Source organism: Felis catus, chromosome C2, assembly GCF_018350175.1.
Source record: "Felis catus isolate Fca126 chromosome C2, F.catus_Fca126_mat1.0, whole genome shotgun sequence".
NCBI lineage: Eukaryota > Metazoa > Chordata > Mammalia > Carnivora > Felidae > Felis > Felis catus.
In genome coordinates, this window is record NC_058376.1 from 22,910,453 (window position 1) to 22,937,507 (window position 27,055).

General features: G+C 34.4%; 1 protein-coding gene across 3 annotated transcripts in view; it reads right to left on the bottom strand.

Annotated features, from left to right (window-relative positions):
• The window catches only part of NCAM2 (neural cell adhesion molecule 2), a 520,684-nt gene that overhangs the window by 186,829 nt on the left and 306,800 nt on the right, over positions 1–27,055 (bottom strand). The gene's annotated exons all lie outside the window — the stretch shown is intronic.

Here is a 27,055-nt window from a genome sequence, read left to right on the forward strand (position 1 = left end):
AAAGACAGACAATACTATCCTGACTTACATCAATACTGAGATCTACTTGGAGCATAAATGGATTTCCTATTTGAGTTCTCATCGGTATATGTAATTCTATAAGCAATTATTCACCGCTTCAAGACAGGGCTTTCAAATTAGGTGTCAAACCATAATGTTCTTTCTGATTAACTGCACTTAATTTCTTCACACAACTATAGAACATTTTATGAAGAGAAACTGCTCAAGACATAGAGAGTATGAAATAGATTTTCATGAACAATTCAATTTTAAAAATTAAGCTTCCCCAATTTCTAACTAATTACATTACAAAAACTGTATATGCTGCACATTTCGGACATGTTGAAACTGTTACTAAAATGTACTGTTTGCAATAAACAAATCAATAGCATCCATAATAGAAACTAAATTTCAAAGTACAGCATAAATTTTGATTTAATGCACACTTTTATGATTTGCAATTAAATGACAAAATGATGCTCTTAAAATTAATTATATTAGTAGAATTGTCTTTTACATATTTAGAAGTGTGATAACAACTGGGGTGCCTGGGTAGCTCAGTTGGTTAGGCATCTGACATTGACTCAGGTCAAGATCTCGCATTTGTGGGTTCAAGCCCCACACCAGGGTCTGGGCTGACAGCCCAGAGCCTAGAGCCTGCTTCAGATTCTGTGTCTCCCTCTCTCTCTCTGCCCTTCCCCTACGCACACTCTGTTGTTCAAAAATAAATAAACATTAAAAAAAGTGTGATAATAACTAAATATCTCTACAATAGCATTCAGTTCAGCATTCATGCTGTATTGTTGACGCTGATGGTGCAGATAGGAGCTGATATGTATCTTAGCAATTAAGCACAATAAATCAAGTTTCTGCCTTTATGAATTTAAATACAAGGTACATGATCTGACATGCTGTCTCTAAAATAACATAATAATTACACGTATTACAATAGGATGGACTTTTTTTTCAGACATTAACTCTGCATTTTAAATATATTGAAATTTGACTCTCTGTATCTAGTTTTCCTTCTTTTGTAATTATGGAAAAGAACACTTTAATCAAAATGTATTGCCTTTCCTTTTCTTATGATAAACATAGGTGCAAGAACACTGTCACTATTTTTATTACAACAATAAATATTTTAACCATTAAATAATTACAATGAAAATGTACTTCTTAATAGAAATCCTCTCTAGAGCAAAGTATTTGTGTAAATAGAAACACCTCCAATCGGAGAATCACATGCTCCAGTTCTTGTCCTATGACTGTTACTCGCTTAAACAAACTATTTGTTCCTTATCATAATTATCTTTTCTATAAACTGAACTGCAAAATGATCTGCAAGAACTGACAAATCTCAATGTTTCCATGTTATGATACAGTAGCTCTACTAATGAAATGGGTGTTCTTGCTTAGAGTGTGCACTTGTAGAACAATATTACTATTGCATATTTATATATTAGTAATTTGAAGAGTAATTCCAGAACTATTCTGAAGGATAATAGCCTCAAAACCTGCAGAAGTTTTCACGAGTTCTGATGCCAAGATGTGCAGGGAATTTGTTAGCCACTGTGTTAGACTATAGAGCACTTTTACGTATATTATCTTTGGTTCAGAATTTGCTATTGAGTTGGATTAAACAATTTTAAAAGGGATTACAATTATATTTCATCCAAATTTCTTGTCTCATAAGACCCATATGTAGTATGTTTTTTCTACTCTATTTTACCTTCTTAAAAATACTTTTTTTGTATTTGACTATATCCGAAATATCTAGTTCTAATAACTTTACAAAGATTTATATTGTGTATATTATGTAGTCAATCCTTTCTGATAAATTTCGGTTTTCATTCTTCAGCTTCAAGACACATGAGAACGTGTAGGGAAGTGGCTCCAGAACTCACTTATACAAAGGTTTTGGCCCACCTTCATGTTACAATTAATTCCCTTTGCTGGCTGCAGAGGCACCAAAGATACCTCTAATTTGATGGCTTAATTCACTTGCATCAACAATGACATCCAGCGGTTCCATTTGTCTTCTGTGTCTTGCAGTCTTCCTCTATGCACTGTCCCTAAATATGTCTCAGAAGACGAAGAACATTGTACTAAGCATGGAATACTCACGAGATTCAAGGTGATCAGAACAACAATCCCTCCAAATTTATTCAGGATAAGGAAAACAACTTCCCAATCCCCAATCACCACCACTGTCAGGAAAGCTACTCTTTTATAATGCATTGATTAATCAGATCTGGCCAAAATGTATGTCATCAAATAAATTCACATGTATGTCCTCTCTCTGGCAGAGGACTACTAACATGAAGACTCATGGTCCTTTCTTATTTACTTTTCCTTGCTTGCACTCTTAAGGCTGTGTGGCATTCAGAAATTAGCGTAAGGGAGGATTTGGAAAAGATGGTAGAATAGTCAGCACCAGGCATCTGTCTCCCTACCTAGGCAGCAATTGCACAGACAGAATCTGTCTAATGTAACTATCTTGGATCTCTGGAGTCTATGGTAGGCTTGCAGCTTCCACAGGGAGGCATGGAAGGTAAGTTGTAAGCAATATCTCAAACAGGTATAGCCATCTTCATAGCAGCATTATTCACAATATTTAAGAGTGGAAGCAATACAAATATCTGTAAATGAATAAATGGATAAGCAAAATGTGTTATATGCACAGAATGGAATACTATTCATAAAGTTAAGGGGAGCCTGGGTGGCTCAGTTGGTTGAACATCTGACTCTTGATTTTGGCTCAGGTCATGATCTCAGGGTCATGGGATCTAGCCCTGTTCTGGGTTCTGTGCTGAGTGTGCAGACTGCTTAAGATTCTCTCTCTCTCTCTCTCTCTCTCTCTCTCTCTCTCTCTCTCTCTCTCTGCTCCTCTCCCCCACTTGCCATTTCTCTCTCTAAAATTAAAAAAAAAAAGAAAAAAAAAGTTAATTCTGACATATACTTCACATGGATGAACCTTTAGGATGCTATGCTAAGTGAAATACCAGTCACAGAAAGACAAATATTCTATGAATCCACTTATTATGTACTTGGAATAGTCAAAATTATAGAGACAGAATTTGAAATGGTGGTTGCTAGGAGCTCTTGGGAGGAGGGAATAACAGGGAAAATATGGAGAGGACAGGAGGTGAAAGAAGGGAATAGGAAGTTATTGTTAAATGGGTATAGAGATTCAGTCTTACAAGAGGAAAAGAATTACAGAGATGGATGGTGCTGGATGGTGCACATTATGAACATATTTAATGCCACATAACTTATACTTTAAACGAGTTAAGATCATAAATTTTATGTTATGTGATTTTTACCAAAATGAAAAAGAAGAGAAGTGGGAAAAAAGTCACATAAGCTATCTTAGTCCTTGGCCAAGAGAAGAAATAGTCCATGTTCATGCTTAAGTACCTGGTATTTTTTAATGTTTATTCATTTTTGAGGGAGACAGAGACAGAATGTGAGTGGGTTAGGGGCAGAGAGCAAGGGAGACACAGAATCCAAAGCAGGCTCCAGGCTCCGAGCTGTCAGCACAGAGCCTGAAGTGGGGCTCTAACCCATGAGCCATGAGATCATGACCTTAGCCAAAGTTGGATGCTCAACCAACTGAGCCACCCAAGCACCCCTAAAGTACCTGGTATTTTTAACATTCTATATTGTTGGTCTCAATGTATATGGAACATAACTTAATTTCTTTCCTCAGGTTTTTCCATGAGTTCATTAACACATGGTTCTTTCTACTTTATATAAGCACTGAAGAGAGAAAAATGAACCAACCAAGAAGCCACCTATGCAAACTTGATTCATATTATTCAGGGATGCTAGAAAATTGTATCTTTTTAAGTTTTATTCTAAGACTCCTTCTTTGATATGGAAGCAAGTATCCTCATTCTGCAACTTACCTCTTCAGCAATTTTTCATATACTTAATTGCTCATAATATCATATAGTAAAAAAATGATTGATATTTTAATATTATGTAGACTCTCCCTACGGAATAAGATATTTAAATTATGGACAATGCATTGTCATCATGATTTTGATCATCATTACTTTCCAGTAGTCTTATTATGTCTCAATGTCTCATGGGTGCATTTTTTTTAATTTGTTCTATTTTTATTTGTTTTGCTCTTCTGCTTCACAGGTTATTATATCATCTAACACCTCTCAATTTTTTTTCTTTTCTTTTTCTTTTTTCTATTTTTCTTTATGTTTATTTATTTTGAGATGAGGGGGAGGGGCATAGAGAGAGGGAGAGAGAATCCCAAACAGACTCCACACTGTCTGCATGGAGCCCGATGTGGGCTTGAACTCATGAACCACGAGATCATCACCTAAGCCAAAATTAAGAGTCAGACTGAATCACCCAGGTGCCCCACACCTCTCAATCTTCATTGATTCTGGTTATTTGTAATAATCCTTCCTCTTATATTTATGAGGATGGTCAATTTAAAGTGCTACTTGGTAAAAATAAGTTTTCTTTGGAATGCAAGACTTAAAAAAATTTAACAAATACAGAATGTCAAATGATTAACATAAAGAAAAGCTAATTAATTGTATAATTTCATTTGGAAAAAATCTAGCTTCTTGGTTACAGCAGACTAAGCATTGTAGTCAGTTCTTTTCAAATAAACAGTGGTTTCTAATGTGGAGTGTCAGCATACTTATTACTGTCTTGCATAAAATCCAATCAATATTTTTTCATGTACTTGATTGAGAATTGGCAAATAATTGGTGGGCATATGCTGCAATATGGGAATACAGTAAAATTGTAATATAATTACAATTATCTGTTGAGTATTGAGTTCTAAAATCAATCCTATCTGAGTGAAACAGTAAGAGTTTTATTTGATATCAGTTTACAAAATAGGATCAAACTGGCCCATTATATTCATTTAAAAAAAACAAACTCGGGGCGCCTGGGTGGCGCAGTCGGTTTAAGCGTCCGACTTCAGCCAGGTCACGATCTCGTGGTCCGTGAGTTCGAGCCCCACGTCGGGCTCTGGGCTGATGGCTCAGAGCCTGCAGCCTGTTTCCGATTCTGTGTCTCCCTCTCTCTCTGCCCCTCCCCCATTCATGCTCTGTCTCTCTCTGTCCCAAAAATAAATAAAAACGTTGAAAAAAAAATTAAAAAAAAAAAACTCAAGGAAAATGTTTCCATTGGCATTTCAAATTCTTAGTAAACTCTAATATGAAAAATATCTGGTATTTGGGAAAATAAATACTGCTTTCAGTGGAAAGTATAAAAACAATGTGAAAATGTTAATGAGAACTTTATTGTATAATTTATGTTTTCCTATATTTTCCAAATTTTGCCAAATAAATCTGATTTTTATGTTCTTTTAATTTGACTTTTAAAGTAGATCACATTCACAGGTTCAAAAATAAAATAAAATTAAGAGGAAAATTCTAGACCTTACTCTTTTCCTTGTTAACCACTTGATTATTTGTATTTTTATGCAACTATTAGCACATAATTTTATGTTTACTTCTTCTTTCCACAAAATATACCATATTCTGTACCATGCTTCTTTTCTCAAATTAATAATGCATGTAAAGAATATATTCATGTCACTATGTAGAGTACTTCCTCAAAACTGTTCGTATTGCACAGTCTTCTACCCTGTGGATAAACTATTGGCCACATGTTATATCTCCTGAGGATATCCAAATATTTATCTACTACAATCTTATCTACTGCAACCAATGTACCAGTTAATTATCTAGAAGTAAAATTGATACGTCAAAGACTAAACGAATATGTAATCTTGACTGAAGAAGACTAAATCAAATTGCCCTCAGTGGTCATCACTCCAATTTTCTACTCCAACTGTGTATTATTTTTATAACCAGAAAAAATATATATAAATGAACAAGTAAGAAAATAAAGCAGTAAAAGTTAAAGGAAATAATTCTCAGATAATTTCCTGAAGTTAATTCATAGCTATAGGTCTAAAAGCATTTGTAACCCTTATTAAAGAAAATCCAAGTGAAAAATTAAAGTTGGAAGCATGGAAAGCATTATTTTGTATTTCTTTTTGTTTCCATGTTAAGAGGCAATAACTAAATAAAGGGCCAAAGTTAATGTGAAAGATAACTTTTGTCAAAAAAAAATAAGTCTGAAAATTTTAGACACATTAGAGGATATTTTCATGATTAAACATGGCTATTTTTATGCTTTATGAGTATACTGTATGATCAGCAATATTCTTTAATCCTCAAAGTATGTTTCAAGGACCCCAGAAGTCCTCAAAACCCATTCATGGGGTCTTATGATGCCTTCCATTTTACCAACCACATATCTGTGTGAAAACGAATTTCTCCTGCAAAATTCTCACAATTTTCCCATTCCCAGTTACTGGACTATGCTAATGGAGGAAAAGTTCAATAATTTCCTGATCTAAAAAAGTCTTTTTCTCAGGTTCAAAAATATATTACAAAAGATTGAATGCAGCAACTGATAAGAGAATTTTTGCTTTCTTGATGGCTTCCTTTACTATGCAAAAGCTTTTTATTTTGATGTAGTCCCAAAGGTTTATTTTTGCTTTTGCTTTCTTTGAGGAGACATATTCATATAGTATTTGTAAATGATGTACCCAATAAGGGGTTAGTATGAAAAATATATAAAGAACTTATACAACTCAACACCAAAACTTCAAACGATCTGATTTAAGAACGGGCAGAGGACCTGAATTTACATTTTTCCAAAGAAGACATATAGATGGCAAACAGACACATGAAAAGATGTTCAAAACCACTAATCGTGGGGGAAATCAAAACTACAATGTATGTCAAAACCACAATGAGGTATCACGTCACACCAGTCAGAATGGCTAGTATCAAAAAGACAATAACAAGTGTTGGTGAGGATGTGGAGAAAAGGGAATCCTCAGGCACTGTTGGTCAGAATGTAAATTGGTACAAACGCTATGGAAATGGTATGGAGTTTCCTCAAAAAAATTAAAAATAGAAATATTATATAATCCAGTAATTTCACTACTGGGTTTTTACCCAAAGAAAATGAAAATACTAATTCAAAAAGATAAATGCACTCCTCTGTTGAGAGCATTATGCTAAATGAAATCAGTCAGACTGAGAAGACAAATGCCATATAAATTCACTTATATCTAAACTATTTAAAAAACCAAATGAACAAACAAGCAAATAAACAAACAAAAAAACTAGACTAGTAAATACAGAGAACAAACTAATGGTTGCCAGAAGGGAGGTGGGTGGGAAGTTGGCTAAAACAGGTGAAGAGGATGAAGAGGTACAAACTTCTAGTTACAAGATAAATAAATCATAGAGATAAGAAGTACAGCAGGGAACATAGTCACTAATATTATAATCACATTGTATAGTGACAGAGGATGATGACACTTATCATGGTGAGCAATGAGTGATGCACATAATTGTTGAATCAGTTGAGTGTACATCTGAAACTAACGTGACATTGTCTGCCAAATATACCTCAATAATAATTTTAAATTTTTTTTTAATTTAAGTTTATTAATTTTGAAAGAGAGAGGGAATGAGACACAGCGAGTAGAGGAGGAGCACAGAGATGGAGAGAGAGAGAGAATCCCAAGTAGGATCCACACTGTCAGCACAGAGCCTGATGCAGGGGTGAATCCCACAAACTGTGAGATCACAACCGGAACCAAAATCAAGAGTCAGATGCTTAACCGACTGAGCCACTCAAGCACCCCAAACATAAATTTTTTAATGTAAAAAAGAAGAAGCCACTGTTTTACTATATTTCTCAAAATGTTGCTATTTTCTTTAACATGCTATTTAGGTTAACATACTTATTATTTTTGACAGTTCATAAATCAACATCTTAAAATTTATTTAATTTTTATTTTTTAACATCTTAAAACTTAAATAAATTAATCAAACATTTTAAAAACTTCTCATTTCAATGCCTAATATGATATTGATATGACACATATAAATAGATATGACCTACATAAAAATCCCTTGGGGCATCCACAATAATTTTACAAATATGAAGAGATCTAAGGCAAAAACTTCTGAGGTCACCTGAGGTACAAAATGAGATAGAATACAATTTGGTAATTCAAATTAGCATTTAAAGAAAAATCTTATAAAATGGCCAAGAAAAATAATTTAAAGTCAAGCCCATCGTGTATGTTTAAAATTAATCTAAATGTATAAGGTTTCAGAGCATTATTCCTAGAGTGGAGAAATTCTGGAGAAATGAAGCTGTTGGGAAATGTGATCAGCTGAAGGATTTCAGGACTGGTCAAGGAAAAGACCTGACAACAAAGTGGGAGCAGTAGACAGTGGGCTTTATTTGGGGGGTGCGTGGACAAGTCGCTTTAAAGTATGGATTCTTCGCAGCAGGAGCCCTTTCAGAGACTGCATATTTGGGAGGGAGAAACACCCAGAGTGGGAGGAGTGCAAGGAAACTCCTGGGCGAAGTGGATTTGCGAGGGAGGCTTAGGTGTCTTGGTGACGTCACTCAGCAGCACAGCAGAACTCCAAAGGGCAGCAGTGGCATGGGGTCGTGTTTAGGCCCCGAGTTTGTCTTGTCTACAGCTAGCAGAGTGCGAGTGCACTTTTCCAAGGTGTGCAAAGCGGACTGATGCTAAATGTTAAAAATATGCATATTTTGGCTATTATTTAAAACAATGGGTGTAAAAATTTGAATTTGGTGCTAATGAGGCTTTGAGCTACTGGTCCCAACATGCTCTGAATATGAAGAAGAAATCAACATAAGGACAAATATAGGAGGCGGGGGGTCTTCTTTGGCTCATTTTATATAACAGGAATGAAGGTAACGCTAATGATAAGAAAAATGTTAGGAAGAAAGGGTTATCCTGGTGTTAAACACTGTTCTGTTTACTATAATATCTGAATAAATATCAGAACAAACCATCAAATAATTATATAGCTTGTAATTTTGGGAAGTTACTATTGCAAATTTTTTAAAAGAACAAATTTTGTAAGACCAGCAGAATTTGCATCTGTGATAGACTGCCAAGAAGAAAGGAGATTTGAAGGCTCTTTTCCTTTTTTTCCTCTGTAAGTCCTTTAATGTTGCCCCATTTACTAAAGCAGACACATATGGTTTTAAATACACTCTTGTCAAAAGTTAAGCAAGTAGTTAAACTTCTCCTAAAGTGTGAGCTAAATGTTCAGAGCCACACTAGGATGACAAGTGAGTATCAATCAAATGAGCTTCTATAAATTGTTTCAGTTAATATCTTTATTAAAAAGACATTGGGGCACCTGGGTGGCTCAGTGGGTTGAGTGTCTGTCTCTTGATTTCAGTTCAGGTCATGATCTCACAGTTTGTGGGATCGAGACCTGCATCAGTGCTCCTGCTGTCAGTGTGGAGCCTGCTTGGGATTCTCTCTTTCTCTCTTCCCCTCCCCATGCTTGTGCTCTATCAAAATAAAGAAATGAACATACAAAAAAAAAAAACAACACAAAACCTGGAAACTTGCAGAACAGGAAACTATGGGAGGGATAACAGAGTAGAAAGAGCTTGGAAAAGTAATTGCATCAAGTATTCATGAAATTTGGGCCTCAGCCCTCAGCTGTGCATTTGTAGATCTGATATTAAACAGTACCAAGAGTATGAGAACGGACTAAAGAGATAAATCACCACACAGGTACTGAAATGGTCATTGGTACACATGCAAAAGTTGTGAAAATGTAACTGATTTTTAATCCACAAACCACAGAAGTCTGGTCACAATATGTGGCCTGAATTTAAACAGACTGTTATTTATTTTTTTAACGTTTATTCATTTTTGAGAGACAGAGAGAGACAGGGCATGAGTGGGGAAGGGGCAGAGAGAGGGAGACACACGATCTGAAACAGGCTCCAGGCTCTGAGCTCTCAGCACAGAGCCTGATGCAGGGCTTGAACTCACGGACCGTGAGATGACAACCTGAGCTGAAGTCGGATGCTTAACCGACTGAGTCACCCAGGCGCCCCTAAACAGACTGTCTATGAAAATAAAAATATAAATATTCTCCATAGACTGAAGTAACACCCAGAATCTCATAATGTAATATTCAAAATCCAGTATATAATCTAAACATTTTTCACCTACGAAAAACTAGGAAAATCTCATATTAATGGGAAATGCCAATGGCATGCTGACATATGTTGGATTATCAAAAAACTATTTTAAGGCAACTATTTTAAACATTTTCCAAAGAGCAAGAGTAAACTGAAGTAAGAATGAACTATCTTGAAATAAATGAAATGATAGACAACTTGCAAATATGGACAATATACTTAAAAATAAACAAATATTAAAACTAGACGCTTAAACAATAAAACACTGTGGATATGCTGGATCGATATGACAGAGGAAAGAGTTTCTGAACATGAAAGGATGATCAGTAGAAATTATTCAATCTTCAAAACAGAGGAAGTAAAGAAAAAAATGAACACAGCTTCAAGAACTTGTGAGATAATACCAAAATATCATCAAATCTAAGAAGGAAAGGAGAAAGAGCACCATAAAAAATGTATGCATATATAAGCATACATGTGTATATGTATCTACAGGGCTAACATCTGAAAACTTCTTAAATGGCAAAGGACATCGAACCATAAATTCAAAACCAGCTATGAACTTGAATACCAAATGGCATAAACTCAAAGATGTTCACATCCAGTCACAACATAATCAAATTGCTGAAAACAAAACATACAGAAATACAAAAGATGTATTAGCTACAGGAGAACAACAATTCAAGTAACTGGAGATTTCTTATCAGAAACCATGGAGGCCAAAAGGAGGGGAAACAATACTTTTAAAGTGCCATAAAGACAGATATGCCAAAATAAAGTTCCATGTCCAGCAAAAATATCCTTCAGAAACGCAGGTAAAATAATGCATTATCATTCTCAGATAAAAGACAATAAATCTTCTACTAGAAGGTTTGATCTTAAAAGAATTAGAAAAGGAAACTCTTCAGGCAAAAGAAAAATTTTATCAAAGGGAGTTTCAAGGATGAAGAAAGAACAAAAGAAATGGTAAATATCTTTGTAAAGATATGTTTAATGTTCAAAATAGAAGGTTAACATTGTGTAATGGGGTTTTCAGCGAATGCAGGTATAATACAGATGACAACTAAGATAAAGAAGAGAGGCATATAAGGACCTATATGGTGCGATAGTTTCTACATTTCAATTGAAATAGTAAAATATTGGTTCAAAGATAAACAGGAACATTGTAATCACATGAACAACCAGAAAAAAAAAAAACCAGATATGGCCAAAAACATAATAGATAAAACAAAATAGAATACTAAATAATACATAATCCAAAGAAGGCAAGGAAGGGTAAACAGAAGAATGAAAAACAGAACAAACTGAAAACAAATCAAAACACATGGATGTTCAGGTAAAACAATGAATACTTTATTTCCAAGTTGGGGACAAGTAAGGAAGTCTCCATTCAACACTCCTATTTAACATCATACCGAAGGCCAACACAGTACTAAGTGAGAAATAAGAATGAAAAGCAAACAATTAAAAAGGAAGAAATGAATTTCTTCCAATTTGCAGATGCATTGTCGTATTCATTGCAAATCCATGAATCTGTAAAAACACTGCTAGAACTAATAAATGTACATAACACAATCACAGGGTATGAGAAAAACACAAAAACAATTGTTTTCCATATACGTACTTGCAATGAACAACTGAAGCCAACATTAAAATGTACAAAACCACATACAATAGCTCCAAAAATACAACACTTAAGGATTAATCAAAAAGAGGGTCACATATGGCATCTAAATGCTAAAAACTACAAAAATGTTAAAGAATTGAAAAAAATACCTTCATAAATGAAGAAACATACCTTCATTTATTTGTAGACTCCATTTGTAGAGTCCATATATTTGTAGACTCAACATTGAGAAAAAATGTCAGATTTTCCAAAATTGTTATCAAGACATTACACAATTCTCATTAAAATCCCAGCAGTATATTACTTTGAAGATAGAATAATTCTAAAGCTTAAGTAGAAGATAAACTAGAATTTACAAGTTTTTTCTAAAAGAACAAAGTCATAGAAATAATACCCACTGATTTTAAGGTATGGGTAAAAAGCTACACAATTGAGGAGGCATGATAATGGTGCAGGGATAGGTGCATAGGTCAATGGAACAGAAAAGAAAGTCCATAAATAGAAGCTTACAATACAACAAAAGTTTTAAAATTTTAGTTTACAAAGTGCAAAGTGCAAAGGAAACAATAGAATCCTCAGAATGGTTTTTAAATAATTGGATTTCCATTTGCAAATACATGAACCTGAGGATAGAAATCATACCATATACAAAAATGAACCCCAAATGAATCAAAGATGTAAACTGAAAACATTAAGGTAGAAAACTTGGGAGAAAAATCTTGTGACTTGGGGATAAGTGAAGAGTTCTTAAACATGACACAAAAAGAATGGTCCATAAAAGAAAAAGATTAGTCCTTGGAATTTAAAATTAAAGTTAAAAGACTTTGCTTTCTGAATTACACTTGTTAAGAGAATGAAATGATAAACCCCAGCATGGAGGAAAGTACTTGGAATCACATGTCTGAGCAAGGAATAATATCCGAAATATATAAAGACAATCTAAATTCAACAATAAGAAAAAAATGCAAAATAAATGAAAAGACACATCATTAAAGAAGCTGTTTGGAGGGCAAAACTGCATTTATAGAATTTGTAAGGAACTCTTAAACTGTAATAGTGAAAAAAAATAATCCACCGAGAATGTCTGAAATGCAGACATTTCAAAGAGGCATTTCACTGAAGAGTATATAGGGATATAGAAATGAGAAGCACATGAAAAGGTGCACGCTATCATTAGCTACTGCATAAAACCATCACAATATCATTACAGAAATGCAAATTAAAACCACAGAGATTTCACTACACACCTATTTTGAAGTGTAGAATTAAATACAAAAAAAAAAAAAAAGCACACACACACACACACACACACACAACCAACAAACAAAAACCTGAAAAGAGCCACACTGGTGAGAGTGAGAAGCAACTTGACTTCTTACACACTATTAGAGAGAATTCAAAATTATACAGCCATTGTGAAAAATGATTTGGCAGTTTCCCATGAAGTTAAAAGCATGCACTTACCATATGACTCTGCAACCTAACTCTCAGGTACTTACCCTAGATAAAGGAAACTGATGCTCACACAATATATTGCACACATGTTTAGAGCAGCTCGATTTACAATTGCAAAAAGTGGGTACACGCAACAACTAGATAAATCTCAAGGCATTATTATTCTAAATGGATTAATATATTCCAAAAAGGTTAGATTTTAGATGATTCCATTTATTTGATACTCCTGAAATACAAAATTGTACTGAAGGAAAGAAATTAGCGGTTGTTTGCGGCTTAGAGGTTGTAGAAGATGTAATTTCAAAGGGAAAGAAATTTCCCTTTTGTTTGTTTGGGGGTGATGCAATAATTTGTTTACTGATTGTAGTGGTGGGACATGAATCTATGCATATATTAAAATTCACAGGACTAAACAGTAAAAATTAAAAAAAAGAGTAAAGTTGGGGCTCCTGGGTGGCCCAGTTGGTTAAGCGTCTGACTTGTGCTCAGGTCATGATCTCATGGTTTTTGAGTTCCAGTCCCACAAGGGGCTTTGCACTGACAGCAGGGAGCCTGCTTCAGATCCTCTGTCCCCCTTTCTTTTTGCCCCTTCCCAGGTGCATGTGCTCTCTCTCTCTCTCAATAATAAATCAACTTTAAAAAAAAGTTTAAAAAAGGAGTAAAGTTTACTGTATGTTAACATGAACCAAACTTATGAAAACTTTTAAACATTTACATAGTGAGTTTTTTTAAAAAATGTAATTGTAGTATAAGTACAATAATTTTATAATATAAATAACTGTGTTATTTAATATATAATTAAATGTATAACAATTATTCACCAGATTTAATAAGGTGACATAAAAAACAGTCCACAACTCCTGGAGAAATCAGTTCCTCATTGTTCAGAAGCAGGAAAAAAATCTCAAAAATTTCCCAATCTGAGGGAGTCTTGACTCATGTTCAAGGTATTCTTGTTCCTACTTTATCAAACTCATACCCTTTCTTTTACTCATTACTCTGATCTGCCAAATGTATTCTGAAAACCCCTTTAATTCTTCCTGCTTGTTTTTTTTTATCTGTCATGACTGCAGATTCCACATCTTCTATAGTCTTCCTGTTTCATGAAACACCTAGAATGTTGGCCACATTTCAGTTCATGGCTCTGGCTCTTTCAGAACAGCTTTGTCATACCTTGCTATCAATAGTCAACTGTCAAAACTGGAGTATGATTAAATTCATTAATTTAATTTCAAAACAAAACTGCGGGTGACATGAAATTTGGACATGGATCTGCAGATACAAAATGATTTTGAATTCAGTACAGAATGGGAGACTGCAATATTTTGAGGTCAGGATTTAGGTATAAGTAAGCAATATCACATTAAACAAAACACACTGCTAACATTATTCAAATCCTTATCATTCTCTGTAGAATTCTGTTTGCTACATTGAAATATTTATATATATATATATTATATATCATATATGTGTATATATGTATACACATATACAAGAATGTCAGCTTCCAACCAAGATATACAAAGAGGTACCCAATTTATCCTACTAACTAAACAGAAGCAAGAAATCAGATGTATGGACTGTATAGAACAATAGTTTTCAAGACATTGTGAATCAGTCAACAAAGTAGTCAACAGTGATTTCTGAAATACAAGAGGAAATGAGTGAGTCCTATTACTGTGCCAGCTAATTGTCTAGAGAGAGTTTCTAAGCTGCAGTACAGAGGGGAAGAGCCCAGTTGGAGTCTGGCAGTCTTCCTGAATTGAGCCAGGGAAGGCTCTGGGGAGAAGCAAAGAAGGCTACAGTTCAAAGGGCAGAAAGCCAGACAGAAGACAGGTGTGCAATGAGGACTTCCTGAGATCTGCAGTGAGTTTTCTTGAGGTCTTCCAGATGAGCACTGCCAAGAACATCCATGAGAAGAAACTAGTGAAGCCAGGGAAAGAATTTCCCAAAAGATTCAGGAGAAACAACTTCCAAACTCAAACAGAGAAAAGAATAGTTTTTATTCCCATGAGCCAGAATTTTGCTTTAAAAATGAGAAAAAAAACTCATAAATTATGTGAAATAAGGAATTAAGAGAGATTTTACCTCACAAGTGGGGCAAAATTAGCTCTGGACTATTTTGGTCCCACCTGACAAAGCTTAAAAGCATGAAGGATTAAACTGTTTCCAAGTCATTCATCTGCATTCCTGAAAAAGACCTAAAACATTTAAGGAAATACAAAAACACTCAGCATATTAAAGGAGTAAAAATCCACAAATTCTGGCATCCAATTTAAAATTACTCACGATGAATAGAAGCAGGAAATATGAGACATGATGAGGGGGAAAAAATACAATCAACCAAAAGTGACCCAGAAATGGCACATTTGATAGAAATAGCAGACAGGAACATTAAAGCAATTACTATAACTGCATTCCATATGTTCAAGACTCTAGAGGAAAGACTGATCATGTTATAGACTTAGAGAATATTTTAAAAATCAAATTTATGCATATTAAAACTATAGCATCTTAGGGCAATATGCACAAGACAGGATTAATAGTGGATTAAACACTATACAAGAAAAGAGAACTTGAAGAAAGCAACAGAAACTATCCACAAAGTAATACAGCAAAAAAAGAAAATGAACATAACATCTGAGAGATGTAGGGATGTTCAAATGGCCTAGTCTATGTGAAATTTGAGTTCCAAATTTCTGTGTGGGACAGAAAACAACATGTGAAGACCTACAAACTGAAAGATTTCCAAATTTGATAAAAATTATAACTCAAGTTTGTCAGCAAAACCCAAGTACATGAATAAGGAAGAAAACTACACCAAGGTATATAATATCCAAATTGCTTAAAGCAAATTGCTTCAAGCAAGTGATAAAGAGAAAATCTTCAAGAATCTAGGAGAACTAGATGGGTGGGGCACTTTAGGAACAGAAGCAAAAGATAAGGATTAGGATGAACTTTTCATCTGAAATATCTCTGGCCAAAGATGTTATTTATGGCTCAGAATTTTTAAGGTACTGAAAGCAAAACAAAACAAAACAAAACAAAACAAAACATTCAATTTAGAATTCTATACTCAGCAAAATTTTATTTCAAATATGAAAGGAAAATAAATATTTTCTCAGAAATACAGTAGGTGAAGTGAATCATCACTAGCAGACTTGCACCACAAGAAATGCTAAAGGAAGTCATTCGGGCATTTGGGAACAGATACCAGATGGAACTCTGGATATACACAAAATAATGAAGAACTCTAGAAACGGTAACAATGGTGATACTATCATACAAAAGTTTTCCTTTCTTTATGAAAATCCCTTAAGAGCTCATTGACAATTTAAACAAGTGCATATATAAGAGAGAAAGGTGCTATTATTCTCCACTATTATTCCCCTCTGTAAAGATACCGATGCCATCAATGCAGTAAACCCAGCCGTTTATAAATATGCTAAGTTAAATGGCAAAGGGAATTTGCAGTTAATAATTAAGATTACAGATATGTGGGGCTCAGTCAATTAAGCGACTGACTTTGGCTCAGATCATGATCTCATAGTTCGTGAGTTTGAGTCCTGCACCTGGTAAACTTGAGCCCCATTTCAGGTGAGCAGGTGCCCCACTCTGGGTGAGCTCCTGTGTGCCCCGCTTCAGGTAAACATGAGCTCTGCTCAGGGTGAGCCTGGCTTCTCTCTCTCTTTCTCTCCCTCTCTGCCCTTTGCTCACTTGTTCCCCCTCCCCCAAAAAGCACACAAATTATAGACATTAAAATGGGAAAAGTATCCTAGATAATCCAGGTGAGACCAATTGCAGGAACCCTTAAAAACAGAGCTCTGTCCAGTTGGAATACAAAACAGAAGGCAGAAGGAGAGGCAGCAGAAGGGAGTCAGAAATATTCCAAGTTTGAGAAGGTTTTACTGCACCACTGTTGGCACTGGAGGAAGAAGCTTGCATGTAAGGACCAAAGATGCCCCTCAAAGCTAAGGACAACCTTTTCTGGGTGAAATCTAGCAAGGAATTAGAACCTTAGTCCTACAACAGAAAGAGGACAAATTCTGTCAACAACCTGAGTATTAGAAGAGATTCTTCTTCAGAGTCTATAGCAAGGAGCACAATCCTGCTGATACCTTGACTCTGGACCTATAATAACCTGAGTATACCCTGGCTGAGCCTCCTTGGATTTCTGCTGTGTAGAAACTATGAAGTAATAAATCTGTGTTGTTTCAAGCCACCAAATTTGTGGTCATTTGTTACCACAGATGGAAAACCAATATGGGGTTTATAATTTATATAGATGTAAAACATATGATGATAATTGCACAAAAGCTGGAAGGGAGTACTGTTATTCAATGTGTGAATAGTGTAACATCACTTGAAGGAGGACTGTGAAAATCAGCTACTAAAATAACATGGCAATGATTTATAGCTAACGAGACAAGATAGAAAATTAATTGATTGATACAAAATACTCCAAAAATATAAAGTAGTCATAAATATAAGAAGTGAACAAAGAACAGATAAAGAATATAGAAAACAAATAGCAAGATTTAAACCTAACTAAATCAATAAGATATTTAATATAAATTGTGTAAACACTCCAATACAAAGTCAAGGACTATCACAATAGACAATGAAAAAAAAACCCACAATACCAAACCAACTATATACTGCCTAATCTCCTAATGATAAAGCAGTCCATTCATCAGGAAGACATAATTCTAAACTCTTATGCATATAATAACAGAGTTTCAAAACTCATGAGGCAGAAACTAACAGAACCCCAAGGAGAAATAGACAAATCTATAACTTTATTAGAGACTAAATAGCCCTCTCTCAATAATTAATAGAGCAAGTAGACAAGAAGTTAAAAAAGATAAAGAAGACTTGATCAACGTTATTAATTGACCCTAAGTTAACTAATTACTATTAAAACTCTTAACTAAGCCAGCAAATCACACACTCTTTTCTACTGCACAGGGAATACATTTAGAAAGATCTAAATCAAAGAAAGTGTGTTCTCTAACTATATTAGAACCAGATTAGAAACTACAACAGAACAATATCTGGAAAACCCTCATATACTTGAAAACTAAATAACACAGTTCTAAATAACCCATAGGACAAATAAGAAAACAGAAGGGAAATTGCAAAGTATTTGAACTGAATGCCAAGGTATACACAACATCTTAAAAGTTGTGGAATGAAGTTAAAACAGTACAAATAGGGAATTCTCAGTTTGTTCTCTGTATTTAAACTGAGGATTGATGGGGGTTGGGACAGAGGGGAAAGTGGGTGATGGGCACTGAGGAGGGCACTTGTTGGGATGAGCACTGGGTGTTGTATGGAAGCCAATTTGACAATAAATTTTATTTAAAAAATAGGGAATTCTCAAGCATTAAATATATGCCATAGAAGAGAAAAAAGGTTTCAATTTAGTATATTCAGGTGTAACTTTAAGAAAATGGAAAGGAAGATCAAGTTAAACCCAAAATAAGAAAAAATATAATAATAAAGATTATATTAGAAATTGATAAAATAAAAAAGGAAAACAAATAGAACACTAAATCATATCGGTTTCTTTAAGAGACCAATATAACTAGTAAAATTTCAGCCACACTTATCAGAAAAGAAGAGTAAGAATGAGGGGCAGACAGAGAAAGTGAGAGAACAAGAGACATACAGACAGAGAGACAGAAAAAGAGGGGCTGAGAGAGAGAGAGTATAAGGTAGCAATACTGGAACTGAAAAGTCAAGATGACTATAGACTCTAAAGATATTAGCAGGATAATAGAAGGATGTCATGAACAATTTTATGCCAATAAAGTCAGCAACTTAGATGAAATGAACAAATTCCTTGAAAGGTATTAACCACCAAATTTCACTTAAAAATAGATAACTTGAAATGAATAGCATTTATCTACTAAAAGACTGAAATAGCAGTTTAAAATCTTCCTACAATGTAAACTCTAGATCCATATGGCTTTAATGATGAGTTTTTACTAAATATTTAATGAAAAAAATTAAACCAAGCACAAACTTTCCCAATATAAAGAAAGTTCTTTCCAATTCATTCAATGAGGCCATTAATACGTTGGTTACCAAAATCAGACAAAGGCATAACAAGAGAATAAAACAGCAGAACAATACCTCCTAAGAAGACAGATGCAAAAATTCTTAACAAAATTTTAGGAAATTAAATCCAATGTTATATAAAAGAATAACACATTTTGGCCATGTGGAAATACAAGGTTAGTTAACATTCTAAAATTGAACAATCTATTTCACTAACTTAATAGATTAAAAGATACAAATTATGTTATTATCTCATCATTAGATTCAGAAAAGAAGTATTTGGAAAAATCCGGAATTTTTGATAAAATTTCTTACCAGTCTAGGAAAAGGTCACTTTCAATCTGATAAAGAACATCTCTGAAAAGGCTACAGTTAACCTTGAAACCTGAAGTTAACCTTCAACCTGAAATATTGAAAGAGTGAATATTTCCCCTGAAATATTAGGGTCAGGGCAATTGAAATCTCAATAATAAGAAAGTAATCCATTAAAAAGAGTGGATTAAAGATTTTAAAAGGAAATTGATGCATGGTAAACAAGCACATGAGAAGATACTCAACATCCGCAGTCATCTGAAAAAGGTAAACTAAATCCTCAGTGTGAAACTACCAAACACTTACCTAACTGTAAAAGGTCTGACCATATGAAGTTTCCCTGAGAATGTGGACCAACTGAAAGGCCAATACACTGCTTCTGGGAATATTAAATACTACAACCCCTTTGGAAAACAATTTGCTGGGTTTTATAAAAGGAAGGTTAAACACATACATATCATATGATCCAGCCATACTTCTCACAGGTATTAACCCCAGAGAAAGAAAAGCATATATTCATGCAAAGAATTACATACAAGTGTTTATAGCAGCTTTATTTGTAAGACAAAAACTTGAAATATCCCAAGTAGTCATTTGGGTAAACACATAAGCAAATTGTGAAATATTCCTACAATTGAATGATGCAATAAAAAAAAAATGAAATACTATTGCATGGAACAACATGGATAAATCTCCAAATAATTTTGCTGAGTGAAAGAAGTCACTTAGAAGTGTACACGCTGCATGATTACTTTTATAGAGATTCTGAGAACTGTTGTGGGGAATGAGTATATTCACTTATATTCATTATCTTGATTGTGGTGATTGGTTCATATCATATATATGGCATTCATATATACATATATATGTACATATATACATACATATATACATATATACACATAGCATTTTAATATGCAGTTTATTATATATATAACACAATAAACCATTAAAATACATGCAAGATAACTGAAATTGTATTAGGAGATTGATAGCATAAGGGGCAAATGCCTTTACAGTAATAGTAAAGTCATTTGGATTATTAAGCCTAAGGAGAATAAAAGGTGAACAGTGATAATTATCAAATGAAATGCCTTCTGTCATTGGGATAATAATATTTTTGTAAAAAATAATTAAAAACTGAAGAAACTATTCCAAAAGTTGTTGACTGCTTTCTATATCAAAAAATCTAAGGTATTTCTTGATGCTATAAAATATTACTTTTGTTCTTTTGTCCTCTTGCTGCATCATATTCTTTCCTTTAAAATAAGACCTTTCTATGAGTATACTCTACTGGAATCTGGGGAGTCCGTTCAAATATCTGAACTTAGGACAATTTTATAGAGATGAACCTAGTGCTAGGAGATCTCAAGGTAAGGAAGTCATGTAATAAGGCAGATAAAATTAAGAAAAGTTTGCTAGATGATACTTGAACTAAGTCTTATAGGGAAAATAGAAATCAGGCTGGTGTGTGTGTGTTTGTCTGTGTCTATGTGTGTGTGTAACAGATAGAATACTCATTTTACATTGAGATTGCACACTCATTAATCTTAGTAAAACTAAATGTACCTCCGTAAAGGGGGAACCCATATTGTACTTAAAAATATAATCAGTACAGGAATTAATATTACTCACAACTGGGTGTTTATTTAATTTATATCTAACTTAAATGGAAGTCTTTCTGTTTCTTAACTATTTTCCCTATTAAAAATATACATGCTCTGGATACCTACAATTTCATTGAAAGCCATAGGATATGATGTTAAAAAAAAAGTAAAATCAAGACATACAGATCATAAGTAATTTACAGTATGAATAAAATAGTGGCATTGCCTCCTAACTTATCCTTTAGTGCAGCACATTCTGAAGAACAGAATCATGAATATCATGAATGTAATTTAGACACTAATTGTCTTCAATGTCATTCATCTGTACAATGTCAGGTAATACTTAGATGGTGTCTTTCACTTTACTGATTCCATGAAATGTAAAATATTTTAATTACAGTATCTTGTGGCCACTATAAATTTCTTGAAATTTTCATTGTTGATTTTACAAATGATGGTGTTCACATTATTAACCAAATGTTAGAGAAACATTTCAAAGACCAATCTCTACACGACCAGCCAGGGGATGGGTGAGTTCAGAACCAGGATCTGATTCAAGTAATAAGATAATTTTGTCTTCTCTTATAATTAGAGATTGAAAATAGGTTGTAAAATAAATGCATGTTTTTCTACAGCCTTATAACATAACATTATGCCCTTTAAGTGTACCTGGGAAATTCTGGGCAAAAGAGAAATACGGATTGAAGAAAAGGTAAGAAACTGTATTAACTTTTCACTCCAACTATTTATGTTGAGGAGATAGGCAAAGAAAAATGTTCATAGATATCCAAAGATGATTGATCTATCATCTATCTATCTATCTATCTATCTATCTATCTTTCTATCTGATAGAGTGCATATTTAGCTACATATCAACAGGGAACAGGTGTTTTCTGACTGCTAAAAAAGGCAAAAGGCAGGAACAAAGTTCCAAATAGCTGGGGAAGACCCCGTAGGATCCATACGCATTCTTCCCAATAACCACGGTCCTACAGCAACCTATAGCTTCATTATGATACATTTACATTGCGGTTTTGACCACCTCCCAGCTGGGGAAGGACGCCATGATACTTCTGACAAAGAACTCCCAAACTCTCCCTCTGGACAGGTAGGAGAAGTCCCTTAGATGAATGAAAGCAACTCGAGTCAGAAACAGCCCTATGACTCATAACATATGCAAACATAACAAGAAAAGATAATCTTGACCCCCGGTGAGGTCGCCACCTCTGGACCTGCTTGCTCTCAGACCTTGAGAGTGCACTTTCCCTTTGCCCATTATTAAACACCTGCTTGCTTAAGAGTTTGGCTCTGAATTCTTTTTGGCCAAACTCAAGAGCCAAGGCTGGGGAACAGGCCTCGCCACTAACATATGTATCATATTTTCTATATTATGGAAATTTCTAAATGTTGGATAAAAGTAAAAAGAAAAAATATTCTATATTTTCCCAGTTATCTAATCTTTCATTTATTTTTTATATATTTTTAATGTTTATTTTTGAGAGACAGAGAGAGAGAGAGAGAGAGAGAGAGAGAGAGAGAGCAAGGGGCAGAAAGAGAGGGAGACACAGAATGTGAAGCAGGCTCCAGGTTCCGAGCTGTCAGCACAGAGCCCAATGTAGGGCTCCAACCCACAAAATGCAAGATCATGACCTGAGCCAAAGTAGAAGGCTTAACTGACTGAGCCACCCAGGCACCCCAAACTCCTAATCTTTTAAACTTAATTGGATCACTAAGGATAGAAATATTAACATCATAAAATATATGGTTTTGACAAATGCTTATTTATTGACTCCTTGAATTATATATTATACATTGTTGCTAAAATTAGAAATTCCATAATTTGCAATAATTAACTGCTCTGAATGATTAATTCAATTGTATTATTGACATACAAGAGGCTAGTTCACTGTATTTTATATTGTTATGTTTCCTTTATGTTATATAACATTGCATAAAATTTAAAGAGAAAAAAAATTGACTTTTCATTTTTTTATAAAAAGAAAAGTACTTTTTCCAATTTTCTTAATTTTAAGAAATGGCTAGAAATGGGTAGGAATACTGTCTGAGGACCACTGCATTAACAAAGTGCACTCACTACATTCTGACGCGTACTTGCACAGATATCTTCTGCCATTGTCATTTACCATTGATTTAATGGTAATGTTCAAAGGAAGACTAAAGACACAATCGCTTTAAAATTATACTACTAGGTATTTTCCCTTCACTCTACATTGTTCCTGCCTCCATTATCCCAAGTTTGAATTGGCAATTAGTGGATCACTCTTCACAAATGTACAAAAGATTCAGAAAATAATGAATCATTATACTTTAAAAGAGCATTTTATAAAAATAACTCTCTATTGACCATATTTTAAATTTGAAAGTTATTTCTAGGTCTGTCTTTTATATGGACATTTTCTGAGTAGTTTTAGAGAGCATTTTATTTAACTAAGTGCTAGGAACCTGATGAAGGAGAATGGGCATGTGTTAAAAAGAGAAATGATTTTGATCCTCTTTTAAAGAAATGTATCTGAGATTTTTATAGTAGTGTGTGTGTGCGGAAGGGTGTATAATATGATTACATAGTAAAAAAGAGTGCAGGAATTTATAGAAAAGATGGACAGCCAATTTATCATATGTGTAATAATATAATAAGGTATAATAATAAAAGGAAGGCAGCTGATGAAAGATTTGTGAAAATTTGTTAGGCATGTTAGAAAGCTTACTTGAAAATCCAATAAAGAGCAGATGTAAACACATAAAACTGTGGAGAAATATTTCAGAAATATCCAGAGTACATCAAGGAGAGACAGGTGATTAGAAATAGAATATTGAAGTCATGTGGCAAGCTTTCTCTCAAATTATCAACCAGACCCATCTTTGAATTAATTTATCCACATCCTAACTCATTTTGGACTCACTTCCTCCAGGCTCATCATAAAAGATATCCTCTTTATGTGCAAGGTATATGTTCCTTATAAATGTCCAACCACTTCCTCTATTCTTTAATTCAACCTTGTGATGTTTCCCATTTAACAGTTGATCCCAATAAGCTGAGGTAACAAATGTTGTGACTTTGCTACCTTCATCCTTCAATGAATGCAAAAGGTACATTTATCCTTCAAGTCACTGCACTATGAATTTTGTCCAGGCTATTCAGATGATATCATTGACCCTAATGTCTCTTGTAATCTCATAATGGTCAAATTCGGCAAATATATTTCAAGTCTCACTATATGGGTCACATTTGTTTGCATTTAGTATGCTGGAAACCTAAAACCCACACTAAAAGTCTTCAAATTACCCTTGATTGCTCTAGCCTCTGTGACATACATGTGATACAAAGGCTTTGTTTCGAATAATACCTGATTATATACCTTCCCCTTCATTTCTTTGTCTTTTAGCACAAGCCCCAATTATCTCTCACTTGAACTCACTTCCTCTCCCTGCCTCCATCATTCTGTCAATTTCCTTGCTCTCTAGTTTGGATGTCAGTTCATCTTTGCCTCATAGAAGAGAGTCCACAGTCCTCTATGATCTGACCCTCTGACTCTCCAGCTATATCTCATCTAACACTACCATCCTTCCCCAAAATATCACATTCCAGTCACAGTTATTAGGTATTTTTCACATCATACGACTTTTGTTTTTGCACAATCTGTTCTATTTGTCCTTCTGTCTCTCTCTTTCTCTCTGTTCTAAAAGGTAGCACTTTTTCACCAATAGATTTATCCCAAATACCAAGGAAGTCTCCCCTTAAGCTACATTAGGTGCTCCTTCTTATTAAAAAATAGTCTGTGAATATCTATAAAAATTGCCTTTAGTAAATGCTTTTGTATCCAACCGTCCCATAAACAATAAGGGACTTTAGTAAAGTTGATTATTTTAGTAAGATAAAACTCGAAATGCCTTGAGGGAAATGATGATACATGAAGCCCGATACTATTTTGAGCACAACATAGTGTGAAACACATAGCTAGCACTTCATACGTACCTGTCGAATCAATACACAAGTGCAATATAAATTAATACTGAAACTGCAGTCAAAACTCTTCAGTTGGATTTCCAATTGTCTGATAAGGTGATAAGAAAATCTCAAGAAATGATCACCATCAGAAGAAAATGGGATTATACGACATCTGCAGCATACTCAGGGAAGTAATTTCAGAAGTATCCCTAGGTCATATAGTATTTAATTTGCTTATTTAAGTAGGAAAAGGCCACTGGCACTGCATTTGCCTGCTTTTCTGCAATAAACAACGGTTCTAAAATTCAGGGCTTAAAAAATGTGCTCTATTTCTTATTTATGTTATGTGTCTGCACCTGCAGATCAGCTGTGACTCTGCTCCACATGTCTTCATTGTGGTATCCAAGGTGACGGAAAAGTCTCTCTTTGGGGTCATGCTAGTTTCATGTCAGAAGGAAAGAACATGATAAAAAAAAAAACCATATCATTCTTCTTGCAGCCTAACTTCAGTCATAGTGTATATTGTTTGGTTATACGTGCCACTGGCCAGGACAAGTGGCTTCATCAGTTGGGTGGGGGTGCACAACTCTCCCACTGGAAGCGCCACAATCCACATGTCAATGAGCAGTAATACATAACCTCTTCAAGGGAGGAAAGAAAGTGTTTGCAAAAAAACTATACACAGGCACTGAGAAATATGATAAGAAAGTCATAGAGGGAGTTAAGAAAAAAAAATTCCTAAGATTTAGTATTGTTGGTACCAAAGAGGAACCTAGCAATGATATCTTTCAATTATTTATTGAAACAAAAGCATATGCATTGGAAGAAAAGAAACACGAGGGAAAAATTTTCAAGGAGCAAAAAATAAAAGAAAGAATAGAGCTTTTTCCAGAGCTAAGATCTCACAAGGAAGCAGTGAATATACATAAATAGTTGCTGGAGCCTTTGGTCAGGATTCCAGTGCACTTGAGGGGGAAGGAGACAAAGAAAGGAGGTCCAGGATAAAATCCAAATCATGATAAAAAATAAGTAGCAATTAAGAGAGAGGGTTCGCAATATAAGTTGAGGAAAAGGTCATAGAACAGGTCATATTTGTAGTTGAAGAAAGATAAGGTGGATAAAGCTATTGCTTTTATTTTATTGTTATTTTTTGCAGCCTCGAACTTTCCACTGAAATATCTTCAAGAGGTTTTATAAGAGAGAAATATTAAGAAGATACTTTTAAGGAGAGCTCAACATTTAAAAGGAGCCAGTAACTGGACAAGAGTCAATAAGACTGTAGCAGAATGACTCTTCTGTCTGAAATAAAGGCAAAATGTGAGAGAAAAGCACAGATGAACTGGTGGCATTAGTCAATGCATTCCCTTGACAGGGTCCAAACGTATCATCCAGAAGGCGAATAAATCGATGGTTGATTTTTGTGAACACTGTTACTTTGAAGAAAAGTGATGCCAGGAATTCTAAGGTATGAGAGTTTTTGACCATAAAGGGGAAATGTGACTAATTAGAATGAGTGGAGATAAAGCAGTGTTTGAGCAAAGGTCAGATTAGGATCTGTAGTTGATTCTGTTAGAGGAAATTGGGATGTGGAAGGAGAATGATTTCCCTTTGGGAGGGTCAGTGGGATGCAGGCAGAACAGAAAACTACCTACAGGATTGATTTGAGTGGCACAAAAGAACACAATCCAGTGTTTATCCTCTTGTGAACCCCGGCATAATAGGAATAGATATACAGAACAAAATATTCCAGTTTGAGCGCTTACCATGATGGACTCGAAGATTCAAACTTTGTTAATTGAAAACAATTTGCTTCCTTCAAAATAAATGTAATCATATATAAAAATTCACAGGTCAACTAGTGTGGAAACAGATTAGGACATTTATAAATGTGTTAAAGTATTTAAAATATTAATTTAATATTCATATTGTATTAAAATTACAATAGCAAAATAGTTAATAAAG